Here is a 27,664-nt window from a genome sequence, read left to right as displayed (position 1 = left end):
ACTTTGGTAAAACTCTGGGGATTTACTTTTACACCATCGTTTGACACAGGAAATAAGGTCTTTCTCACTATCAAATGTTTTACAACGCAGGTGGGCCTTCAGACGACCAAAGAGGTAAAAATCAGACAGAGCCAAGTCCGGACTGTAGGGAGGACGAGGAACAATTCTCCAACCCATTTTCCTGATTTTATCCTACGTCATAAGGGCTGTATAGGGTTTGGCATTGTCATGGTGTAGCCTGATGGTCTGACCCTGAAGCGGTGGTCTATGGGTATTGATTGCACGTCGCAGCTAGTCCAGTGGCAAACAGTAACGTTCCAGGTTAATTGTGGAAGCAGGTTCCAAAAAGGCAATGAAAATGACACCACACTGATCCCAGAAGAAGGAGGACATTATCTTTCGGCCAACCGTTCGTGAAAGTCTTGATTTCTTCTTCCGAGGGGAACCCGTATGACGCCACTCCATGGATTGGGCTTTGCTCTCAGGTTCGGACAAAAACAACTTTGTTTCATCCTGGGTAATGATGCCATCAAAACACTGTTTCCACTCGTCAGTAAAGGTTTTCATTAGACACTCGCACACATTCTTCCTCATCGTTTTCATTTCACTTGTCAATAATCTATGCACCCACCGTGCATAGATTTTTCTGTACCTCAGTGACTGTACCAGTGATACCTCACTACCCAATGACAAACGAGGCATTTCAGCAAGGTGTCGTGTCGTCACAAATCTGTCATTTTGGATGATTTGATTAATGCTCTCCTTATTCACATCACGCACTGCCGTCGATGGTCTACAGCATCGTGGATTGTCCAGTAGAGAGAAATCACCTTCTCTAAACCTCTGCAACCATCGCTGGATACTGCTACGATCCACTGGGTCCTCCCCATAAACAGGGAGCAACTTCCTATAAACCGATGTGGCGGGGTCATCACCGGTCTTGAATAAGAATTCCATCACCGACCGTTGTCGCAACACGACACCTACTTCAAAGTCCATTATGGCTCACCTATAAATAAAAGAATACTTTTAAATACCAATGTTCCAAGTATGTTCACAGAACATTTCATTCTCCTCCGGCAAAAAATAAAAAAATTCGAGACGACTGTGCAAAACGTTTTGACGGCCCTTTGTACAATCCTCCGTTGTGAAATTATTTTTCAAGTTAGAATTCAATATTTTGTCCTCTTCTCTGTCATCTTCCGTTTCGGTGTCACTGAGGTCACTGAGTGACTGAGTAGGTGATTTCTAACAGCGTACTCATTTTGATAATAGCAAAACTTTGTAAAGTTTTTAGTCAGTTCGTCTGGCATAAATTTACTTTCAAAATAATTAAACACTTCCCTCATTGCTCTCCTTACGCTCATTTTCGCTTCTTTCAGTGCTTATTTGTGTATACCTATATCTCAGTCAATACTAATCAATGGACTGTGACATAGCCAGTTCTGTGTACTTCCATTAAAATTTAGTTCTTACGTCATAAGAGAATCTCAGTCTCACTGTCAAGTGGAGAAAGAAAATTGTTGAATCTTTCCCTCCTTTGATAAACTAGTAGGAACGCCCATGCGCTTAAGGCAGCGTAGAAACGTATTCTTGGTGAACAAAGGGAAGCATGTGTTCTTCAAATGGAATTCCCGCTTCAGTTTGCTAGAGGAACAATGGTATCCTCTATAGCGCCAGTATTATCAACGAAAGAAGCCAGCATGTTGGTTGTGGGGTCATTGTATGAGGCGGTTTGTGGTTCATCCCTCCGGTACAAATAACAACGTCCTATGACATAAATAATTAAGTAATAACTAATCGGTTGTTACCAATACTAGAGATCAAGTGGGGTGAAAAATGTTGTTCACGCACATGAATCATGCCATAGAATCAAGATGGCGCCCACGTCTCCTATCAATTGCAATATTACCCGCCACACAAAAAACAGATTTTTCACAAAGGGTTCGTCTGAATAGTAACGAACGTGTAACTCTCTAATGTTTAGTGCGTTTGTCTTTCTTGGGATAATGGACTTGTGATTGTATTCGGTAATTACACAAACAAAATCGATATTTAAGAGAATGTGTAACTATTTGGCCTTTCTAACGCGTCAGTTTGTCTGAACTGCTATATTCAGACCTTATACAGTCACCTACTTCATATGGGCTGTTATAAACTGTTGCGTCATTCATTCATTCACCGTAGCATCTGAGAGTCAGCATTATCTTTTATGAGGTAGTTAGGAAGATGGTTCCCAATTTTGAAAATCTCTATGTTCTCTTCACGTTTCCATTATTATGAAATCTTTCTCTGATGAGTTATTCACCCTCTTTGAAACCCAGGTACCATGATACCCTCCAATTCTCTTCCCGTTGTGCTCAAACAAAACACTAGTGGCTGGAATGCTGACTACTGTGTAAGGATGTCACATAATTCAATTTTCGTTGAGATATTTCAATCTCACTTTATCTATGACAATAACAGAAGATGAAGAAATGAAATAAAATTCGTGCATCTCTCAGGACTTGAACCTAGATCTCCACACTCACAAAAGCAGCACAGTAAAGAAATGGTTGAAATGCCTCTGAGCGCTATGGGTCTTAACATCTGAGGTCATGAGTCCCCTAGAACTTAGAACTACTTAAACCTAACTAACCTAAGGACATAACACACATCCATGCCCCAGGCAGGATTCGAACCTGGGACAGTAGCGGTCGCACGGTTCCAGACGGAAGCGTCTAGAACCGCTCGGCTACACCGGCCGGCAGCTCAGTAAAATTGATGCACAGAATATCCTAGACGAATGCCTTCCCTAACATAAACGTCAATTCACGTCTTCAGCTTATTTTCCCCTTCTTAGATCGCCACTAACAAGGGGAGAATAAGCTGAAGACATTGTAGATAAAGATGAGACTCAACCATCTCAAGGAAAATTCAATATCAGATCACCTACATCTGAGGTACAGGCAAAATTTCACCATTACGTCCAACACTGGGGTGCTATTCATATAGCGAAGAGCCTCGTCAATAACGATGATATAAGAGCTAGAAACTAAGCTGGAGATGCTGACTGAAGTTTCTATGGCGGATAATTTAGGACAAGGGTGGCCGAGGTTGGTGTTACGTCTAGCACACCTACATGATATACAGAGAAACCTGTGTTGAAATCTTGTCTGTGACAAAAATTTAAATTCTTTTCTTCAGCTTCTATCATTACTGTGGAATGAGTTGCGATGTTGGTTGGGTTTACGCAATTTTTCATATCATTCGATTGTCGTAAACATGTCCCCAAGTAAACGTTTTGCTTTTGTGGAAGAGATTACTTTTTGTTCTTTTTAGTTGTATTGTGTACCAGTGGTTTCGTATCTTCTCTGTCTGCACCTGTGGACAGTTTAGCATGCAAAATCAATGCTGTTTATGCCTTACGTTCTTCTGCAAATCATTCGACTTCCGTTCGAGAAACGTGAGCACTTTTCATGAAAGCATTGCGTTATCAATTCGCTTGGCTCGATTATACTTGATTTTTGGGTACTAGTGTACTACTTTTTCCATTATTGCCAAGTAATGCACTTTCTTTAAAAAAAAGGCAGGTTAGTGATTAATCGTTTAAGAACTGTAGGTAGGTAGGATCTTCCACATTCCCAAATTCATAATTAGAGTTTTGCAGTTTAAGAAAATAGATATTAGTGAAACACTATTTAAATTGGTTATAGCTTGCTTTAATAGCATGATATTACATAGGTGGAAGTGCACCCCCCTCCCCCATCAACCATGTACTTTGCCGTTGGTGGAGTGGCTTGTGTGCCTAAGTGACACAGACAGCCATGTCGCAAGTGGAACCACAACAGATGGGTATCTGTTGCGATGTGAGACAGACAGGTGGTTTCTGAAAAGGGGCAGCAACACTTTTCAGTAACTGCAGGAGCAACAGTCTGGATGACTGGGTGAACTTGCCTTCTATTATGTTGGTGCATAAATTCGTAGCTTTAGTGTTTTGCTTGTTGTTGTTCCGGTTGCTATGGATTAATGTATCGGTTGTCAGTTTTTATTTGTTGTTCACTACCACTATTTGATCTTACATATTGTCACTTTGTCATTTGGAGATAGTGAGTGGAGCCATGGACGCTAGAAAATGGAGTGCCAAGTGGAGACATTGAAACGTTTCGATACTCTTCTGTTCGAGTTCACTATAGGAGTGAGAGAAGCGGAGGCCGTGTATGGGGATCACACCATTGGACAGGATACGGCAAGAAAATGGTTCCCTCGTCTTAAGAAGGATCTTTTTGACATTATTAGCTCTCCAAGTTCAGGAAGACCTTCGTCGTTTGATGAAGAGCGTTTAAACACATAATCCACAATGATCCACGTCACTGTGCTCGAGAACTGGCAAATGTGATGAACTGTAATGTGTCTGCGTGAATCCCTAAGGGACCCAACTGCTGAGGTCATCGGTCTCTAGACTCACACACTACATAAACTAACGTATGCTAAGAACAATACACACACCCACGCCCGAGGGAGGACTCGAACCTCCGGCGAGAGGGGCCTCGCGATTCGTGACATGGCGCCTCTAACAGCGCAGCCACTCAGCGCGCCGAAGAACTGTAATCATTCCACCATACTGCGCCATTTGCGTGCAATGGGGAAGGTTCGAAAATTGTTTGTGTGATTACAGCATGCTCTAAACTAAAATCACAAAAATCAGAGGGTGGTTATATGTGCGTCTCACCTTGCTCGTTGTCATTTGTCTCGAGAACAACGCAAACCAATCCTGGCCTCTACCGTTACTGGTGATGGGGAGTGGTGTCTTTATGCTAACATAAGGAAAAGAAAGGAATAGCTAAGCCCAAACAGAGCAGCAACTCCCCGTGCAAAGAACCCCGTACATCCACAAAAGACAACGTCAAGTGTCTGGTGGAACAGGGGTGGTGTAACGTACTACGAATTGTTTCCCCTAGATGTAACCATCAGTACTGACAGCATTGTCAGCAGTCATATAGACGCAATCCAAGAACAACGAACAGGATTACTGCGTGACGTGATGCTACTCGATGAAAAGGCCCGCCCGAAATCTGCTAGACTGATAAAACACGCTATGCAGGAACTGCATTGGGAAGCCATTCCACACCCACCTTATTTACTTGATCCTACGCCCTCAGATTTTCACATTTTCCTCTCTCCATCCAACAGCTTTGAGGGAATTTACTTTCTAAATGAAAATGCGTTCCGAACATGGCACGACGAGTTCTTTGTATCAAAACCACCTCATTTCTACAGTCGCAGAATCGAAAAGTCACTCCAGCTGTTGTAAACAGTGAAGGAGAATATGTTGTTGATGCCTAAATTCGCTGCTATGTGTACCTGTTATGTTTATTAAACTAATAGAAAAACGTTAAGAACTTATGCACAAAGCCTAATAGAAACCTTGGATTTCGAAAGAGATATGGAATTTATTTGGTGAAAAGAGAAAATATAAAAATTCAGTAAATGAGGCATGCAGAAGGGAACACAAAGTTATAAGAAATGAATGAGATGCTGAAGGACTAAGCAAGAAAGACTAGAGGACAAATATAAGGACTTAGAAGTATATTTTCCTGCCGAAAATATAGATACTACCTACAGGAAAATTAGAGAACCCTTTCTAGAAAAGAGAAGCAGCTGTATGAATATCAAGAGCTCAGACAGAAAACCAGTACTAAGTGAAGGCAATATTATAGAAAGGGATAGAGTACGTAGATGAAGCAGAGAGATATGATACTGCGAGAAGAATTTCACGAAGCACTGATAGATGTAAGTCGAAACAAGGCCACTGCAGCAAAAAACATTCAGTCAGAACTACTGACAGCCCAGGGAGAGCCAGCCATGAGAAAACTACGTGCAGGACATATGAAACAGATGAAATATCCTCAGACTTCAAGAAGAAACTAATAATTCCAATTCCAAAGAAAGCAGTTGCTGATAGGTGTGAATATTACCAAACTATCAGTTTAATAAATCATCATTGAAAAGTACTAACATTTCATTTATTGCATATTTAAGACCTGCTGCTTGATATTTTAAAAAGCAGGCCGTACATTATACAGTTTTACATGTAACAGTACATTGTTTCACATAACAAGCAAAGTTTGTTTTCAATAATGAACAAAGGTAACAACAATAAGTTACAAAGAAAAAAAATTAATTGTAAGTAACAGAGTAGTAACATACTGGCAGACTGTTTGTGAGAATTAAGTCAAAAAACATTTTTATACAGTGTGAAGAATGGATGCTTACCTTTACCAGGTATTATATCATAGTTTATTGTTTATCATAGCCTTTTATATCATAATGCGGTATATTGAAACATTTCTTGTTAGATAAATTTTTGGGGATGTGTTTTTCTCTAGATATAGTACATGCATATCACTACAACTTTAAAATATATGACTAATTTAATTTTTCTATAAAGGAGTTCTGATTGATCAGTTTTCTATGAATCTTCCAAAAATGATAGTATCTTACACCTGTAATTCCTGTGCTAAAAATATGTAAAAAGTACAGTTTTATACTTATTCACATAAATCCACCAGTTATCCTTGATATAATTGTCAAAATATTTATGTAATTGACATTTTGCCTTTTGATTTATTTCTTTCTAATGAGTATTTTATAGTAATGTAATATTATGTGTGTATGTTTCTCATTTATTAAAGAATCAATACGTTGAATAAAAACCCTTTCATGTGATTTTTTTCCCATTGGCATTTAGGCTACAAGTAAGCAGTGACATATCTAAATACAAGCTGAAGAACTTCTACAGCATATAATGACGGCTAACATAGAGCCAATTAATATGAATTCTAGGATTGTAGGTCCCTATAATTAACACAGTTTAGTAGTGTGAGATGAGATAACATATCTTAATCAGAGTATTTTGCTCATCATCAATGTTTGTGCCAAAATGCTGCCATGAAAATGGTGTCAGATTTTCTGAAGCATTCACTGAAGTTACACACAGAATGTTTCTTTCATAACCAAAACAGAGATAAAAATGTACATAGAAAACTAGCAATGTTACTCTGTCAGAAACAACAGCTGCTATTTCTCGAAAGTCTTGCAAGTATGACTCCAGATCTGCTGTACATACTTAACATATGTATATATAGATTGAATATGTCTTTTTTAAGTGATGGAATTGTAATAAAGAATACTCGTACATGCAGTTTTGCTTATATTGTGGTGCTTACAAGATTCTGGACAAAAATTTCGACAAAATCTTTTTCTGAATGACACAGTATTCAACAAATTAACTATTATCGAAGTTAGTAAATTAACGGCAAAAAATTCGTCATGTGACTACAGCAAATTTGTAAGAGAAAAATTACAGTTATTGGTCTTCAGGAATTTTCATGAATCTGATGCTGAAAAAAAATGGATGTAATATATATTTCTCAAGTACACTATTGTTGTAGCAGCAAGGAAGCTGATAATCGTGTCAGTATTGAAGTGGTACTACAATTTTGGAGCATTTATTAACGTCTTAACTGTTTTAATGATCTTTATTCTTGTATGTCTCTCTGAGTTTTCACATCAGCATTTTTGTAATGAGTATCCGGGTGTCAGACTGGCTTAAGTCAAAATATTGTCATGAACAGCGACAGTCACTATCCTGCTTGAAAGTTTGTAATGTCACTGAGAACAAAATAAAAATTTTATTTCTAGAATATAATACATAATAATACAAAAATTTATGTTGTGCAACAAATACTGTTCACAAAATCAATGCCTCTCGTAAAATATATTCTCACTCACTGAAAGTAGCACACATTACAGCAGTTCTAATTCATTAGCAGTGCTTTTAATCAGTACAAAATCAATGTAGCCATGAATGCTCTAAAATTGATTATGTTCACATATTAATGATCTAACATTTTGATCACTAAAAACCATCCTTGCTCAATGTATTCCTATACGTTTTGTAAGACTAAATGCTCTTAGACAAAGATTCTGAAACACCGCCCACCTCACATAGTAAAAAGAGAATATAAAACATGAAGTAATTGACAAGTAAATAAAAACAGGATGCTGTATCACTTAAAGGCAAAATATGAGGACACTGTAGTTGTTTCGTCAACAATGATAAAACATTTTGTGAAGTTAGTTTTAGTTCATTATGAAAGTTAAGAATTTAAATTAAATTTAAAATTTCTGTACAAAGTACTTTTAATCGTTCATTACATAGGCGACCAAATAAAAGTCAGTCAACTGCATTTATACCTCAATATTCACAAAGCTCCTGTCACAACACAGCCGTAACAAAACGTCACGTAGAAGACAGGCGGCCATGTAAAAAATGAATAACAAACTACATAAAGTTTGGACTGGTCACTATTTAAAAATTCACCCTTCAAATTAACGTGAGTTTGTTGTTCCCAATATAACGCACTTCCAACATACCCATCTTCAGAAATCTTTCAAAAAATATCAAAAATCTATGGAAATTACAAAAGAGAATCACTAATGTAATAGTTACAATATTGCCACCGTATTTCGTCGCAATTGGCCATGGATATAATAAACAAGAAAATAATATAAAATTACACTGAAAATAAGAAAACGAATGAAATGAGCCATACTGGCTGACCTCAGCTTGTAACAAAATTTAGCAGTTGAAAAGTGCACAAGAGCTACAGTGAGTGTCTTTACAAAAATTGTAAGAGCATAGAAAGAGAATAAACAAAATAAATATATTGTAATACAGTTCCATGAAAAATGAGGATACAGTTTGTTACTGCTAGTATAAAAAGTGACAGGTGAAAATGAGAATAAGATGTAATGTCTGTGCAAACTAGCTCTTCCCGAGATACAAAAAGGTATAAAAAGTTAAGACTTTTGAAAACGATAGTGACATTCAATGTCTGAGCAAACTCAATTTTGTATTTAGATACGTCCTATTCGTTGAACTATCGACATTCTGTATGGTGTTTGTAGCAGAAAATGGCGGGGGTTGTGTGTTGTGAGGGGAGAAGATGGGGAATATGAGAGATCAAGGAGGTGTCACAGTAAAAGTGTAAAAGTGTTAAATCACCTTATTTTTGGCAACTGTCTTGGGAAAATAAAGGTCCTGCGTCTATAACAAGTCTTGAAAAATATCAGCAACCGCTTCCGATTGGAGTGTAGAGTGGATTTGCTCATACAAAATATTACGTGTGCTGCCATTAATTTTTTTTTTTTTTTTTTTGTAGATTTCAATCTCTTCCAAAATATCCAAATCTCACCATTTGTCCTCTACACTAAGACAGGTAAAGGCTTTTCAGTTGCCTCCAAAATATGTTTATTACAGATAAGATGGTATCCTAGGGCTGTGGAATATTTATTGGAGTGTTCCTGAAACCTTTTTTGAAAATCACGAAGCATTTTTTATCGGTGATAGCTAATATAATCATGACCGCTGACTCTCTTGTCACCCAAGGGCCTACAAACGTGCGTTCTTCTGTGCAATGTTAAACAGATTAGCAAAGTGAGACCTCGACCAAGCATGCATTGAGAATGAACAGACAGTCATACAGATCAGTTTGCAAGATGTTTAATGCGTTAAAGTTCGGGGTCTACCTCTTATTCAAACCGGTTTAACGAACGTAACGCAAGGGCATTTAGCAAAACTAATACACAGTTACGCTTCCAGACGCATAGCAAGCTCAGATCAGTGCTGCACACTTAGGCAGGTGAAAACCTAATTGGATTTTTAAAACAGGTGCCTGCAATAAAATCATGTGACTCTTGTAAAAAAAATTGATCAATCGAACAGATCGTGATTTTCAAGCAAGATTTAACAAAGACTGCAATAAAAACAACACGCCCTTGGGATGCTATTTTGTCAGTAACAGACACACTTTGGAGGCAGTTGAAGAGTTTTTAACTGTCTTCCATTCAGAGCCAAATGGTTTACATTTGGATATATTGGGAGAGATAGAAATAGGCAAAAAATTTAATGACAACCTACGTAACATTCCGAATGAGCAAATCAACTCTAATCGGAAGAGCGTTTCTGACGTTTTTCAAGACACAGGTCTTTTAGTTTCCAAGTCCCGTGTACTAAATAATGTAATTTGGCACTTGTGCTGTGAAGCCTCCTTGGTCAACTGCGTTCTTTTTACAGTCACATCTCAAATTACTTTGTACACAGAGTTCCAGTCTGAACATATCTATTTCCTTTTCACAAAAACAAAAAAGATATACAGGTGTTAACTAGTAATTCCTACCCAAAACCTTCTTACATTAAAATACTGGAATTTTTCTATGGAAAGGAAGGAATTGTCAAGGAGAAATTTTCTCAGGTTATTACCAAATTTTACTTTGCTCTCTGTGAGCTGTATTAGTGATCAAAATTTGTTGTTGCAGCATTGAGTATCAATTTTCGTACTGAAGACAACCTTAAGGTGGAGTAATGAATTTCATTTTTCCTTCTGGTATTGTAATTATTTATCTCATTGTTCCCCTTGAATGGTAGTGGATTATTTATAACCAATTTCATGAAGGAATAAATATACGGTAAAGCTGTAGTCGGAACGCCCAACTCCTTCAACACAGGACACACATTATCATCACGGCACGTTTTTGCGAAATGAAGATTTTCTTTCTCAAAGATGAATTATGCCAGAACATTATTCCATAATACACTATTGAACGAAAATACGGTAAATACGTAAACTTTCCAGTTTCTCTCCCCACAAGATTTTTAATGATTCTAAGCTCAAATGTGGCTGAAATGAGTTGAGTTGTTTTAGGAGTTCCAAAATGTGTTTTTTCCAATTTAAATTCTGATCAATATGGACCACTAAGTATGTTGAAGTTTCCACCGTACTTATTATTTCTTATTCATGTGTTACACTTATCACTCTTGTAGTACCTCTAGACATGCAAAATTGAGTATGTTGTGTCTTCTTAAAACTGAGGGTGAGAAAACTCTCAAAAAACCGGTCAATGACACTTTTAAGAACTTTGTTTACAATTTCTTCTGTTTCTTTGTGTATGCTTAGAATGATTATAATGATAGTCAAAAAGAACTACTTCTGCATGTTCAATACTAGATGGACGATAGTTTACTTACATGAAGAAGAATAGACGACTTAGGGCTGAACATTGAGGAAGCCCATACGTGATTTCCTCCCAGTCAGAACCCTGCCCCTTGATTATATTGCTTGAATTACTAAGAACAGATCTCTGCATTCATTTGGCTAGAAGCAACATTATCCGTTGATTGCCTATATCATCAATCGCCCGCAGCTCGTGGTCGTGCGGTAGCCTTCTCGCTTCCCACGCCCGGGTTCCCGGGTTCGATTCCCGGCGGGGTCAGGGATTTTCTCAGCCTCGTGATGGCTGAGTGTTGTGTGATGTCCTTAGGTTAGTTAGGTTTAAGTAGTTCTAAGTTCTATGGGACTGATGACCATAGATGTTAAGTCCCATAGTGCTCAGAGCCATTTGAACCATTTTTTATATCATCAATCCCATAAAATGTTAATGTTTCTAGGAGAATAGAGTGACTCACATAGTCAAATGTCATAGAGAAGTCGCAGAAAATACCTACCAGTGATATTTTATTATTTAATGCTTGTAAAATCAGGTGATCGGACGTGTAAATGGCATTCTCAGTAGAGCAACATTTCTGGAACCCAAACTGGGATGTGCTAAGGATACTATTGTTGCTAAGGTGAGATACTATTCTAGAATACATCCCCATATAAAATATATTGGAGAATGATGTCAGCAGTGAAACAAGTCGATAATTATTGACAGCTCTCTTGTTACCTTCCTTAAAGGGGGGTTTAACAACGCCATGTTTCAGTCTGTCTGAGAAAATGCCTTGAGTTAATGACCCATTACATTTTTCAGAGAAAACTAGGCTTCTTATATGGAAACAAATTTGTCGTTTTCTTTTAAAATTATACGTTGTGGTGTTGGACGTCAGATGTAGAAGCTGGAGAGATCTGTAGTGACTGAATAAAGAGTCCCTGACCGTTCTTTCAACCAACCAGTCGTCTTCTAAAGTTGTGTCTCCAGCGCAGAAGACAGCTCGTCGGTTGCGGGATTATCTTCGGTGGAGTCTGCTATGCTGCCATCTCGAACTCCAACCTGTGTTTGTGCTTTATTTGTGGAATGCCATTTGCCCAGGTTAGTCTCTGTATCTACAGAGGGCAAGATCTGTAGTACTGACAATGATGGTAGGCGACACCTTTTATTAATGTATCCTGTTTGTTTATATTTTAAAATATCACTTTTTACACTGTCTTCTACAACACTCGACATAGCTTTCGTACTGGTACGGTAAGTTTTCTGACAACTTCCGATATAGAGTACAACTTCTGTCCAAAACGGAGATACACGGCCCGCCCTCCGGAACACCCTAAACAGAGTGACTAGTGCAGCAGAAGTACTTCATCTCACAGGCGTGCCAAAGCGACCAGAATGTGTCCGAAGCATTTCTGTTGTGATACCATTAATCTTATGTTTCTCAAAACCAGTGAAATTTAATAAATGAAAACGATAGACTCGTAGGGTAACCATGAGAGATTCTCATACTGAAAATTCGATTAAATACAATGAAAAGTATATAAATAATTAATAAGAGAAATTAGGCATTTTAGCGCCTAACTCCCGAATGTGCCGACCAATCAGAAGCGAGTTCAGTACAATTGGCTGACTCTCCCACGCGAATGGTATGTACTGTACCATCTGCTGCTTGTACCTCAATCCACTTTTGTACAATATGCTACTTCATGAGTATCAAGGTGCATGAAGGTGAATTTCTAGCAAGATAAAATACTGGCGGCCACAGCTAGCAACATCACACATCGCCCTCCTTCTTTCATTTCCAAAATTGGCCTCTTCTCGAAGACAACTAACAATTTTGGAAATGAGAAAATTTCGCCCTAAATTTAGCAAAAATGATAGCCGTTTCCAGTCTCTCAGTAGCTCCCCTACTCTCTCATTCATGGAAATCCTTAAAAAAAACTAGGAAATTGTTGTTCCTAAAAGATCATCCCAATTAACCAAAACCATATTCATACTAATGCTAAACATTATACTTTCTCATCTAAATTCTTTCAAAAAACGTTAACTAAGGACACATTATATCATGAACTACTTCTTACTACAAAATATCATTTATTATTTGCAGCACATTGCTGTCTTTTAAATTTTCTGTATTCTTCTTATTCAACAGTAAACATCGGCACCTGGGCCATTAAATCCCCTCATAAACAGTCACTACACTTATTGATGATTATATATGATAGGAACTAAACAATATATGTCGTCGGCGCAATGCCGTCCATTTTCACACGTCACACATTTCTCATCTGGTATCAGCGCACTGCCGTCCACTTTTATCTAATAACACATTTTTTACTTATACCAGCACTAGGTCATCCATATATATTGTTTACTATCACATAATTCATAAATTCCCTAAATTATATAAGCATGTAAGTGTCATTGCATAAAATTCATACATAGAAGTTACATAGTTTTACAATATACTCAACGTTGCATTGAACATAATACAATAATATTTACAATGTCTTTGTTACTGTTACTGTGACTACAGGACTTTCATTTGAATTGTCTCCTCGTATGGCTAACGTTTTTGTTTTTTAACCTTGACTCATCAGTCAGTGCACCCTCGCCCCATCTGTTAATATTCTGTCATTATGCATCAGGTATGACTCATTCCAGTCAGCACTTACTTTCATTCAAGTAAATAACGGCGCTCTACGCACCACTATCTTACGTCTACTTACTGAAAATGGAAATGATACGAGAATAACTCTCATTTTGTACTTCAGGTTTAATTTTTATTTCATTTGGTAAGTTAACTGGGCATTCAAATAAGATTCATAGATCTTTTGAGAGAACTGAAAATACCCTACATCGTGATGACAGAGAAAAATAGCGAAGCTTGTAGCTTATTAAGGACTTTACTGCTCAAACATGCAAACATTATGAATATAACAAACATTTCTCATGTGCTTTATCAATTTGTATCTCAGTACTTTTTATTGTCTGTATCCTGTGTGAGATTCATGTTTCGTGTTCATTAGCTGTGTGGGTAGCATTTCTGCATCGTGATACAATTAATAATAATGCCTCGGCGGAAATACCTAGCCTACTAATCCTTAAATGTGTGGCCGATTCTCACGTAGCCTATTACCTTTCTAATCCTTGCCATCATATATGAGGTGTCGACTTCTGTGGTCGATGCAAAACTCTGTTATCATCATTTTAACTGTGGCTGGACTCATCCCAGCCTAAATATATATCTATTGCATCGGGAAACTCATCATTGCTTGTAATCACTCGCAGATCACCTACCAATTGTTGCTAATAAAGTTTAATCTAATCGTCTCAGCACCACTGCGTACTGTTTGTTCTAATTGTATCCACTTGCATGGTTCGGTGCTGTCTTCTTCCTCTGAGTCAGCTGCAAGCTAGCTAAATAAAGGAATATATAAGAATGTTTTCTCCGTATATATGTGTGTGTAATTCCTTTACATTTAATAACATGTACCAAAAGTTTCTGTATGTAGGGTGTTATGCTGCTTGCATGGATGATGATTTTAGGTCTTGTAACCTAGGTTCCGTATTTGTTTTACAAACTTTATCCTGCATGTTATCTTTTGTGATACATAAGTATAGTCTATGTTCGGTTGCTTAAAGATTTAATTAGTATGCCTTTTGTTTCAGTTGATCCATTTTTGTCTCTTTTTTATTTTTTACTTTATTTTATTTATTTAATTAATTAATTTATTTATTTATTTTGAATAGTGAATAAGGATAGATGACAGATTTTAGTTCAGAATGATGAATAGTGAAGAACTAAGAATGTGAAAAGAAATGAAGTAAACTGTTAGTTAACTCGGATGCCTAGTAGGCGTCAGCTACCTAGCAATGCAAATAGTGCTACTGCCCACTGAGGTTTCTCGACATGCTATTCCTGTATGAGTTATGGTGGACGCAGCGGACTGCACACCTCCTGTTCTTTCACCAGTCTTCCAGCACTTGTCTGTTGCCCGAAAGCGCGTCCAGCCAATTTAGTACACACAGGAGGCTGTTAACCTCACTCTTCCTAAGGTGAATTAACTCCTCTTGTATAGACACTGAAACTTACGAACTATTATTTTTACCAAGTCAGATTCACGTAAAGATTCAGTTAAGTATTGATCCTTTTCCCAGTAGTGCTGGAAGAACTCCTTGTAACTATCGCAGCCACTGTTTTCAAAGCTCCTGGCTTCAAATATTTCTGTTTTTATAATGTATTGTGTACTTGGGGGACAAGTATTGGTTTAAGAATGCCTTAACGAAGTCTTGTTGTGTTTTACATGTGCTGTTGGCTCCTGTTCCCCACGATATTGCATCCCCTTCAAAACGATTGGCTACAAATGTGATTTTCTGCTGTTCTGACTTGTTGTCAGCTATGATTCCCTCAAACTGACGAATGAAATCAACAAGATGTATACTGTCTTTGCTAGAAAATTTATGAAATTTGTAAGCATCAGCATTGCTGACTACATCATTAATATGGACAACACCCTTACGTTTTTCCCGTTTAGTCCCCATTTCAAGTTTCTGTTTTAAATTCAAATGGTTCAGATGGCTCTAAGGACTATGGTACTTAACATCTGAGGTCATCAGTCCCCAAGAACTTAGAACTACTTAAACTTAGCTAACCCAAGGACATCACACACATCCATGTCCGAGGCAGGATTCGGCCGGCTGTTTCTGTTTTAACGCAATTTCCACATCATATATGTTTTTCTCATCTCACTTAATAGAGATATGTTTTCTACCTCTTGTTCTATTTCTCTCAAACAACCATACATCGTATTTGTATTGCCATTACAAACAGATTCTACTCATGATACTTTACGGCTAAGGACTACATTTTCGTCTTTTAAGTCTACGACCTGTTTGTTTTGTCTTTATGGGTATCTTCGCAAGTGTTGTTTATTTTACACTGATCATTACTTAATTTAATGACTTTATCCCTAACTGACAATACAAAAGTACCTTGAGCTTGCATGAGATCATTTATTTTCGCTACTTCGTCATCAATCTTATGATTAACCTCTCGCTTAGACTTATCTAATTTTTTACCTCATTCTTTAATCTCATAGTCAATTCTTTTTTCTCAAGCCCCTACTCTAGTTCCATGAGAACCAACCCTGGTCTCTAAATGTTCAAGCTTATGATTAATTTTTGCTTTCTCCTCGTTTGTTGTTTTTATTTTATCAACAAGTAATTTTTGCCCTTTCTTTAATTCATTTGATTTCTTTATTATTTCTTTTTGCTCAGATACTAACTCTATTACCATTTCAACCACACTTTTATTATTACCTTGTATAGGCAATGTATCAGCTGATGGTGTTACATGGCTTAACCCACTACTTATTGATTCATTAGCAGTGATGATGTCAGAGTCATCACCTCTGACATTACCAATCACCTTATTTAACTCATTATTAACATTCATGTAATCTACATCAGAATCCACCTCTCCAATTTCACTGTTGCTACTACGTGAATTTGTGTTTTCTTGGAAAACGTCAGTTTCTACATCAGATGACACTGGTAAATAGTTATCATCCATTTCATTCTGTACACTTTCCTCTTTATTTATATTACTAATTTCATCTGGCATGCCCTGTAGTTGGCTTGCCTCTTCAATTTCATTACTCTGAGGTTGCACTGCCTGTCTTCTTCTAAGATTGTACCCCGACATTTTGTTATAAAAGAAATTATTACGAAACAATTTAACAATATTCTTAAAAATCCCTAAGGTTGTTTATACTAGCTTAATTTCGCTTGTTGTAAAGTGATTAGCGAACACGCTACATTTTTCTCCGGTGCGATGCTGCTGATCGCCGTATTGTTTTTTATGTGTAGGGTGTCTTCGGCTGCCGTTGTGAACCACAGACGCCTATCCCCGCCGTTCGCCGCTCTCTGACGTTTGACTGTAGTTGGAGGAGACGACAGGTACTGCTTCCAAGTCATTTGCCTCGCCTGCTGTACGCTGCTCTGTTAACTGCTCCCTGAAGCGTTGTTTCTTTTAGCGGTGATATAAAACGTAATCCGTTTGGATCACTCACACACTTAATAACTTTACACATCGATTTGCGTTTTCGCATTTTCAGTTTCAACTACGCGACAATATTAATTAGAGGCGTTTATCGATTTTGTTGCCTAACAGTTCAAAGGAACTTATAAAAGTTAAAATAGGATACAATTTCACAGTTCACACAGTGTCGCTTTTTACCTTTTTCATTGTTCATACACTACTGATTCGGGCATTTTATGATAGTCATTACAATTTACTGTCCTCACTATGATTTTCACATCTCACCTGATTCACAGTTCTCCTTAATGGATAGTAGCCTCTTCTTTAAATACATGTTCTCCGCAAGGGAAGCCATGTGTCAAATATAAGTTGTCGTGTTGCTAGTCAGATTTGGAAGTTGGGGAGACCTGTAGAGACTGAATAAGAGCCCCTACCCATTCATTCCACTAACCTGTCGTCTTCTAAAGTTGTGTCTCCAGCGCAGAAGACAGCTCGTCGGTCGTGGGATCTTCTTCGGCGGAGGCTGCTATGCTGTCATCTCGAACTTCAACCTTTGTTTGTGCTTTTTCTTATGGGATGCCATTTGCCCAGGTTAGTCTCTGTATCTACAGAGGGCAAAATCTGTAGTACTGACAATGATGGTAGGCGACACCTTTCATTAATATATCCTGTTTGTTTATATTTTAAAATATCACTTTTTACACAGTCTTCTACAACACTCGACATAGCTTTCTTACTGGTACGGTAAGTTTTCTGGCAACTTCCGATATAGAGTGCGACATGTCCGCCAAAAACAGAGATACACGTCCAGCCCTCCGGAACACCCAAAACAGAATGACTAGCACAGCCGAAGTACCTCATCTCCCAGGCGTTCCAAAGTGACCCAAAGGTGTACGAAGCACTTTAGTTGTAATATCATTACTCTTACGTTTCTCAAAACTTGTGAAATGTAATAAACAGAAACGGTAGACTCCTAGGGTAACCATGAGAGATTTTCATACGGAAAACTCGGTTAAATAGAATGAAAAATATATAAATAATTAATAAGAGAAATTAGGCGTTTTGGCGCATAACACCCGAATGTACCGACCAATCAGAAGCAAGTTCAGTACAACTGGCGAACTCTCCCACGGGAATGGTATATACTGTACCTTCTGCTGCTTGTACCTCACTCCACTTTTGTACCATACACCACTTCACGTGGTTTTCAAGCTTGCCGTTTAGTGTACACACTGTCTAGTTTATGTGGAAAGCTATTTTCATATATTGATATGAATTTTTCATGGGATAGATTAAATTTTGTGCTACCGTTTGGTTTATTATTACATACTTCCCATGTAATCTCCTGTAAACGAGTCTTAAAAACATTTGCCCTGGAGACGTTACCTATTCTAACTGATTTCCACTGAGGAGTATCCATACTGTAAGGCGCTATGTCATTCATCCTAACTAAATGACATGATATTTATCTTATTCTCATTATCATACATTTAAATTTTTTATACCAGCAGTAATACTACTGTACCTTTATGTTTCTTGGTAAGTCTTGTGTTTAAGTAACGGTACTACAGATACAGATCATGTCGTTTTTCCAGTGCCTTGTTCTATATAACATGATTTGTTGTTCGCATTGTAACACGTCCCCGTTCCATTACACTCCCCTTCTCCTCCACTCGTATCACACACCTCCCACCCCTTTCTGGTATAGACACTATGCCCAATGTTAATACTGTTCGATGAATAGATTGCATCTAAAGAAGAAATTCAGTTTGCACTGACGTTGTATCTTATTGTCACTTTTATTTTGTTTATTCTTTTTGTTTGCGCTTACAGTTATTGTAAAAACACTCAATGCAGCTTTTGTGCTCCTCTCACCTGTTAATTTCTGTTACAAGCTGACGTCAGACAATATTGCTCATTTCATTCCTTTCCTTATTTGTACTATAATATTATATTATTTTGTTGTTTAGCTCTCATGGTATCCATTGTCAGTTGAACTGCGTCATTGTTGTAACTATTCTGCCACCTGATGGCAGCCGAGATAGCTTTGTATATTACTTTTTATTTCACATTTTTAATTTTGTAACGTAATTAGTTTGTTGTTGGACTTTTATTATGTTCTCATATCTAACATTCTTCATAAACAAAATTTGCTACTACCTTGCCACGTAACGACAGGTACGTGGCTTTTTTTCTTTGCTCTTCTTGTTATAAACTAAAAAAAATTTTTGCATTCTTTCTTAATGTTGTAATTTTATAATGTACACTAGACCATTTTCTTTTTAATTTTAAATGTTTAGGATATGTTGTCAATTGCGACGAAGTGTGACGCCACTATTACCACTATACCGCCAGCTGGCGTGAGTGTTAGCCTCTAAGTTTCAAGTTACGATTTTTTCACTAACCTACTTATGACTGTTACATGCACATCTTGTAACCTTCTTGCAGCATTATTCTCCTAGGTATGTTTTTGCTTGAAGTAAGTTGTGTGTTCAAATAAGGTTTTTTCATTTACTTCCCTATTATGATACTGTCTTGTAATTTCCATGTTTCTGTAGTAGTTTTTGACAGATATCTGAAAATAACGTATTACAACAATAAAATCGTTCTGTCCTGAAGCACAGTTTTTTGATTAGCGATCAAGCCAGCCTTCATGCAGTACTACTGTTCGATGATGTTAAAATCTTGTTTGTTCTTATTTCGCGTAACACTCATTTAGGTAAATAAAAATAGGTTCTAAGAATATTTTCAGTGTCTTTGGTGCATGAGAATTAACATTAACATTGTAATGCTGCAACTTCAGTTTTTATGCAAGTGTTTGACAACAGTAAATTATCGTCATTGTAGCTGCAGGCTTTGTTTTCTAATGCTATTTTGGTATTGGTTATTATAAAAATTTAAATAACTGTATCTGCAAACATAAAAAGAAATTTCAAAAGACCTAGATGTTAGACTTGTTACAATCGATCCTAATATGTTGTTCTTTCGAAAATGTAACCTATGTGACATTCATCGTGATGGACAAGTCCCAGACAGATGTTTCTCCATGCCACTTCAAAGAATGTAATTGGTACTCTTGGGAAAAGTTGCTTCTATCAGGCTCTATCACAATAAATTATTCCTGCATGTGAAGGTAACATATGTGGCATGATCAAAATGTTCTGTACATATTTTAGTTCTATTCAAAAAACCACAAATTTACTGTCAAATACATACGTAAACAGGCAGTAAATTCATTTGACTTAGGCTGACGGAAGAAAATGGGAACCCCAAAAAATATTTAATGTACAGTAACGAAATTTCGAGTTTACATTTGTATAGGTAACATAATTAAATGATTAAAGTTGCAACATCAGAGGTTAATGTAAGCGCGCGATAAGCAATTGTAAATGTGAAATGCTGTTACGTTATTAACCAGTGTGACCACCAAAATGTTGAATGTAAGTATGCAGATGTGCATGCATTGTGCTGTACATGTGGTGGACGTCAGTTCGTGGGATGTAATTAGATACTTGTTGTACTTGGACGTTCAGAACAGGGACAGTTAACTCTGGTTGTGAGTGATGCTGGAACTGTAGTCAGATGATGTCCCATATGTGCTCGACTGGAGACACATCTGGTGATCGAACAGGGCAAAATAACACATCGACACTCTGTAGAGCATTTTTTTGTTACAACAGCGACATTTGGACGAGAGTTATCCTCTCGGAAAACATCCCCTGGAATGCTATTCGTGAATCGCTTCACAATAGGTCGAATCACCAGATTACGGTACAGATTTTTCAGTCAGGGTACGAAGGATAACCACGAGAGTGCTCCTGCTGTCATACGAAATCGTACACCAGACCATAACTCCAGATGTTTGCCCACTGTGTCGAGCACGCAGACAAGTTTTTTGAGGCGCCCAAGTGGCTTCCTTTTAGAAACACATGGCCATCAATGTCACCGAGGCAGAACAAACCTTCATCATAAAACGCAACAGACATCAACCCTGCCCTCCAATTAGCTCTCACTTGGCAAATGGCGGTAGTTTATTGTCAGTGGAATGCGTGCTACAGGGCGTCTGGTCCGGAGCTGTTTTTGAAGTACCCGATTTGTAACAGTTGTGTCGCTGTGGTGCCAACTGCTGCTCACATTGATGCTGCAGACGTAGTACACTGCACCAGAGAAATTATGTTTAACTGCCGTGTGGAGGATTTATGTTCTGTTCTGGGTGCTGGCAAGGATAATTGTTTGGTTGGAGGGCTGGAAAAAGGTTTTTGAAAGTTTCGTGAGACCTATAGAGGAGCTACTCGAATAAAACGTACCTGCTCCAAGGTCTGGAAGTGCGTCAACGGATAGGAGATCCTTGGGCTGCCCCCTATACCTCTCCAAACTGCATCCAAATAACGCTATTTGATATTGGAAGGCACAGCAGCCGGTAAACGTTGTGTGATCGTCTCAGTGTGATTGCGTAACAGCTTTTGGCTCAGAATAGCTAAAATAAAAATGCATATGTACATAAAGTTCAATTATGAAAGAAAACGAAATCCGACACAGTAACTATTCTGTTCCAGAGAAAAGTTGTAAACAGAAATCATTCGTCTTTTACATTCTCACGTGGACGGAAAAAATTCATATACAAAATTATCCCCTCGTATTGCGCCCCTCGAAGCTGAGTGTTCAGCGCGACGGAATGTCATACCTAACGGCCCGGGTTCGATTCCCAGCTGGGTCGGAGATTTTCTCCGCTCAGGGACTGGGTGTTGTGTTGTCCTTATCATCATCATATCGTCCCCTTCGAAACGCAAGTCGCCAAAGTGGCGTCAACTCGAAAGACTTGCACCAGGCGAACGGTCTACCCGACGGGAGGCTCTAGCCACAAGGCATTTCCATTTCCATCCACTCGTATAACAACGAAATCAGCAGGCATTTTTTAGTGAGACGCAGTGCGTATTGTGGTGCATTTCACCTAATGCAGTGTACAAATTGCATTGTTGCCATCCATTTCCTTAAAGTGCTAAGAATGTGTCCAGTACTTAGAAACGTTTAAATATGATAGACGATCAGTAACAAGCCAGATACTTAAAGAATTAAATCGTTCCGAAATTAAGGCGTCTGTTGTCTAAAAATAAAATAATATATTGATTAAATCAAATTACAGATGGTGAGTTTTTAGGTCATTCCTAGTTAATTTTATATATGTATAGATACGATCCAATGCATGTCATACAATTTTAGATGTATATTAACGACCACTGGGAAGTACTTATTTCAGTATTGTTTGAGTCTATGCACTTCTGTTTCCTCTGTATATCTCAGGGCATGTCGAGTCCACTGGCAATATTAAAATATATGGGCACGTATAGTATGCTGTTAAACGAAAGAAATTCTAAACTCACGCTATTCCGTCATCTCTGATAGGACATAGTGACATTTTCTCCACTCTTGTACATCTCTTCAAAGTCTCAGTGAAGTACATATTTCCACTTATTGTGTAAATAGTAGAAGAGGTAATTGCTGGTTCTGAGCCAAGAGATCTGATGTCAGCGCCAGCATTCCTGGAATCGATAACGTCGGCATCAGCATTCCCACGATGCTCCTCCCCTCCTTCCTCCCCTCCCTCCCCCCCCCCCCCCCCCCCCCCGTGGACAATGGCACAAACTATGTGCAACAACGTCATCATGCTCTAAGCCAATTTCTCAGGCACCCAAAACCGCAGGAGGCCTGACGTATTCGCCAATGGCATACAAGTTCAGCCCTCCACCACCTCTCTAGCAATTTTATTGTTCATAATTCATTTGTGTGAACACCATCATCTCCCGGCGGTACTTTGTCCTGTTGAAAATACCGACAGTAGTAACTGGAGTCAGCTGGGAAGAAGAAGTCTGACAGTATTTATCAATACCTTTTGTAATAACAACATGATTATTATAAGGAAAATCTGTTTGTGTGCATATTCTAGTCACAGCACTCCAATGCTACATGAGGGCAGCAGCTAACATTATACTGCTTCCATGCAGGACTTACAGAACAACGGCATGTGCATATTACGGACACGCTGACCTACTGTGATGATTAATAACGATATGACATTGTCTGTACACAGTATATATCTAATGTATTTATATTTACGTTTTTTCGTTTATTTTACAAATCCTGATCTGGTGCTTGACGAGGACATGGATGTGTTCTGAGATGTATTATTACCTCAGTAGCGCCATCCATTGTCCACAGGATGTCTTCAAAACCTATGGGACCTATTGCTATTCGACTACTCAGTGGCACAGCCGCAGCAACAATCGTCTGCAGCCTAAAGAGCCATTAATCCAATACTGACAGAACTGCTGGACCAGGAATCGGAGGTGTCCCACGACTTGCTATTGCCTGGGCTACACCGGCACTCTTCTTCATCAAGACATAATAGTTTACTTGGACTGCCAAGCAATCATGAGAAATATAGGGTTACAATGAGTGGCTATTGCAGTAATTTTCAGTTGTAAATTGATGATATATATACATATGTAAGTAAGTATAGCCTATAAAAGATCCCTTTGTTTTCAAAAACAAACGTAAACACACACAATTATATCATGCATATGTGTAAATTGAGCCCCAAATAAGCCACACCATAAGCTACAGCATACATGCGTCACACAAACACCGCATGTATGTCATACATATGTCGTACATACGCTGTAGTGAGATGCGTCGCCACTATCAAATGATGATGTCGTATCATAGTCTGTAAAAATGTCAAACCGGGAGTGTTAACTGAGTTAGCCCATCGTGAAGTCACCTTTCGTGAGAATTATTATAGCGACAGACAGGTCAGACGTGCGATGCACTATCGAATAACCGTCCACCGGGTGAGTGATGATAATACCGGAGTGACACCAAAGTCTGCGATCTTTTTTCCTTACACAGGGAGCATTTCGAACATTATTGGTAGTATTTTACGTAAACATGATTGAGACGGGTGTTACGATTAATCAAGGAAAACCCCAAGTTGGGAAACGGGGCCAAAATTAGTTGGTTACTGTCGAGTTGCTATTTACAATTTCGTTATTGATTACTTCAACCATTAAATGTCATTTCGTTATCACTTGACCAGGAACAGATCCAAAAAAGCTAGTAGGCATGAGCGCCTTTTCAAAACAATTTACTTTACAGTCAATAGCCAAGCCATTTTACTTAAGACAGACTTTGATAAAGCATTTAATAACAACATTAAAACTTTCCTAGTAATGATACTAAAAAACCACCAATTTGCATACAGTTTCGTTACCGAACATGTAGGGAGCCAACTTCTTTTAAACTTTGGCACAACAAGATATTAAATTACAAGGGCTCGCTAACAGGGAGTCAGAACTAGCATTTTCAAAGGATGCCAAGTAGATTAAAACAATCAAAGTAACGATCAGTCATTCACCTTTTACAATAACTAAAAATTTTAAAGCCACGTAATTTTAAAAACCCACCAATGAAAGGCAAACTTAACCTTTTTAAAGTAGCCAAAAACAATCCGAGTAAAATAAAACCATTTAACATCTTACAATAACTAAAATCTTTAAAATCATGTCCGGCCACCAAAATGTCCTGGGATAGAAGTAATTAACCGACCGGGTGCAGGGGCGGCCACAATTGTCTCCCGAAGGATGCTCAGGCTAGAAGCGGACTAACAGACCCACAACGCCTCACATTCAGCCATCACATCGACCTCACGCGAGGCCAGGGGAAGCGGAGGAATCAAATCAGGAACTATAATCCCTGCCCAAAAATACACTTTCTCGCAGGTAGTACTAATAAGAAGCCAAAAGGTTACTGTCTATAATTATACCGACGACAGGGACAGGAAATCCGAACGCAGGAGGTCACAAAGCAGAAAAATGTAATCTAAAACAACAATCACTGCCCAAAAATACACTTCCTGCCGGGCAGTACTAATAAGAATCGGAAAAGATCACTGTCTATAAATACACCGGCGACAGGGACAGAAAACCCGAACGCAGGAGGCCACAAGGCAGAAAAGACGCTGGTTGCACAAACCAAAACTCTTCAATTAACATCTAAACCTTTAACCAACTTAACATGCAGTTTATCAGAGAAACAGCAGGTGAACTCCGATACAAAGGTTCCTCACACCCGACCGTGTACACGTCGCCAGCGTACCCAACTGGGCACAGTCACGAAGCCACGCGCTCTGTCACCGGAGTCCTCGTCTTCTCTGCACCCACGGCGGCGAAATACCACTCCTCAGGTTAGGCGAGTTACTAGTCAATCATTCCCGCCTCCAGACGGAAAATTTAAAGACATCCCTTGCCGCTCTCACTACGTAGTGACTCCGAACCACAGCCGTGGCCCCCGGGTGCTCACGCCAGGATAGACCACGCGGCTTCACGGAACAGCAGCCAACTCTCTACGCGGTTAAAGGCGCTACAGTCTGGAACCGCACGACCGCTACGGTCGCAGGTTCGAATCCTGCCTCGGGCATGGATGTGTGTGATGTCCTTAGGTTAGTTAGGTTTAAGTAGGGGACTTATGACCACAGCAGTTGAGTCCCATAGTGCTCAGAGCCATTTGAGCCAACTCTCTACACCGCCACGCCACGCCGCGGTCTCATCGTCCGACATTCTCTAATTCCCGATTTTAAAAACCGACCGACCGACTCGTCACCGCTAGGCCACCAATCGGCCATCCCCCCAAAGATCTTATTCCCTTACACAAGGCTAACAGGAAGCAACGACTCGAAGATCGATAAGACCAGACACGCCGCCAGAGGGGAATCTCAACAGAATCGTACGCGGCATAACGATAAATATGAAAGAATCAGTTAGCGATGGAATGGAAGGACTCAGAACAATCTGTACAGCGCGATATATGTTGAGAGTCGACACACGGCTCTATGGTGGGAAGTGTGTTTTTCGACCACAATCTAAGATCAGGCGCCTTTTAGATTCCGTAAAGAATGATCTTGGTTTGCGTAAGGCGGGCGTTTATCGTACTTCATGCAGTTGTGGCATGCCATATGTTGGTCTGAATATCAGGTCTGTTGAGGACAGGTGTACTGAGCACAAGCGGCACACACGCATGTAAAAGCCGCGCAAATCCGCCATTGCAGAATATTATCTTCTCACCGGTCATCCCATGGAATATAACAACACGGAGATTATGACATTCACTTCCAGCTATTGGGATAGTGTTATTAAGGAAGCTGTTAAAATTAAATTAGCAAATAACCTTACGAACAGAGATTGTGGTTTTAGTTTAAATTCTGCATGGAATCCTGCTCTCTCACTTGTCAAAAAAAATGGAAGTCAGAGTTTATGTTGCCTCACCCATAGATTATTAATTTCGCTATCGATAACTTCTGACGTCGGTCATCTTTGGTTTGTCATGGAGCCAGAGTTTACAGTGTGGGTGCGTGTGTAATCTTTACAGTTTCTTTGAAAACCGAGATTTTCAATTCGCTTGAGAGCGCTTACTTGCTGCAGTTTTACCTTGAAAGTGGAAGGATGCGCTCCTGTAGAAATATCAGCAACTGTCGACGAAGTGGCCGGGCTGCGTTTCTGTAACTTAATTGAGTATTCAGATTTGCTTTACTATGGAACTGTGGATTATTATTGAATTTCTAAGAGTTGCAAATAGCCATATTTCAGACTGTTTTAAATTCCACTATTTCTGGTGCATCTACTAGACTCAGGCGTTGCGCGCAACCGCCGTACTAAATTCCTACTTTGGGATTTACCCATTTGCGGCTACACGCTGACAGCCTTTGTACTTGGACAGGGTTGCATCTATTACGCAGCCGAATGGGACACACCGAACCTTGTAGCCATTTGTTAGTGCTCAGCCGGAACAAACAAGTTGTCCTTGTTTCCTACCAGTAGACAACCGAATAATTTGCCAACATACGTGCAATGTTACATTACACACTAATTAATGCGAGCATTTTCAGCTTCAACCAATAAAACAAAACATTTTATTGTGAATATGTAAACTGATTAAATACTGAGTGACACTGAACAATTTAAGAAGGAAAACAACTTAATTTCTTCTGTAGCTAGCTGAGACCTTGTTGTGGGAGGGATAAGCAATGGTTCTAGACGATCTCCCCATTTTGAAACCAAAGCGTGCACGGGATGATTCCTGTGAAAGAGCGCGGCCGACTTCCTTCGCTAATCCGATCGGGCCGATAACCTGCCTGTTTGGTCTCCTCCCCCGAATCAACCAACCAACCAACCAACCAAAGCGAGTGGATGGAACACAAATTATATTCCTAGAAGTTGGTTCAAATGGCTCTGAGCTCTATGGGACTTAACTTCTGAGATCATCAGTCCCCTAGAACATAGAACTACTTAAACCTGACTAACCTATGGACATCACACGCATCCATGCCCGAGGCAGGATTCGAACCTGAGACCGTAGCGGTCACGCGGATCCAGACTGTAGCTCCTAGAACCTCTCGGCCACTCCGGCCGGATTCCTGGAAGTAATCCAATATTTTGTTCTATGAATATCGTTCAGTCTTTAGGTTAAATCTCTGATGGAGAGATGTAGCTAAAATGGTTAATGGTAGATAAACTAATTCGTTTGATTTCTTCCCACAAA

Source organism: Schistocerca piceifrons, chromosome X, assembly GCF_021461385.2.
Source record: "Schistocerca piceifrons isolate TAMUIC-IGC-003096 chromosome X, iqSchPice1.1, whole genome shotgun sequence".
In the NCBI taxonomy this organism is placed as follows: Eukaryota; Metazoa; Arthropoda; class Insecta; order Orthoptera; family Acrididae; genus Schistocerca; species Schistocerca piceifrons.
This window is presented reverse-complemented; position numbering follows the sequence as displayed.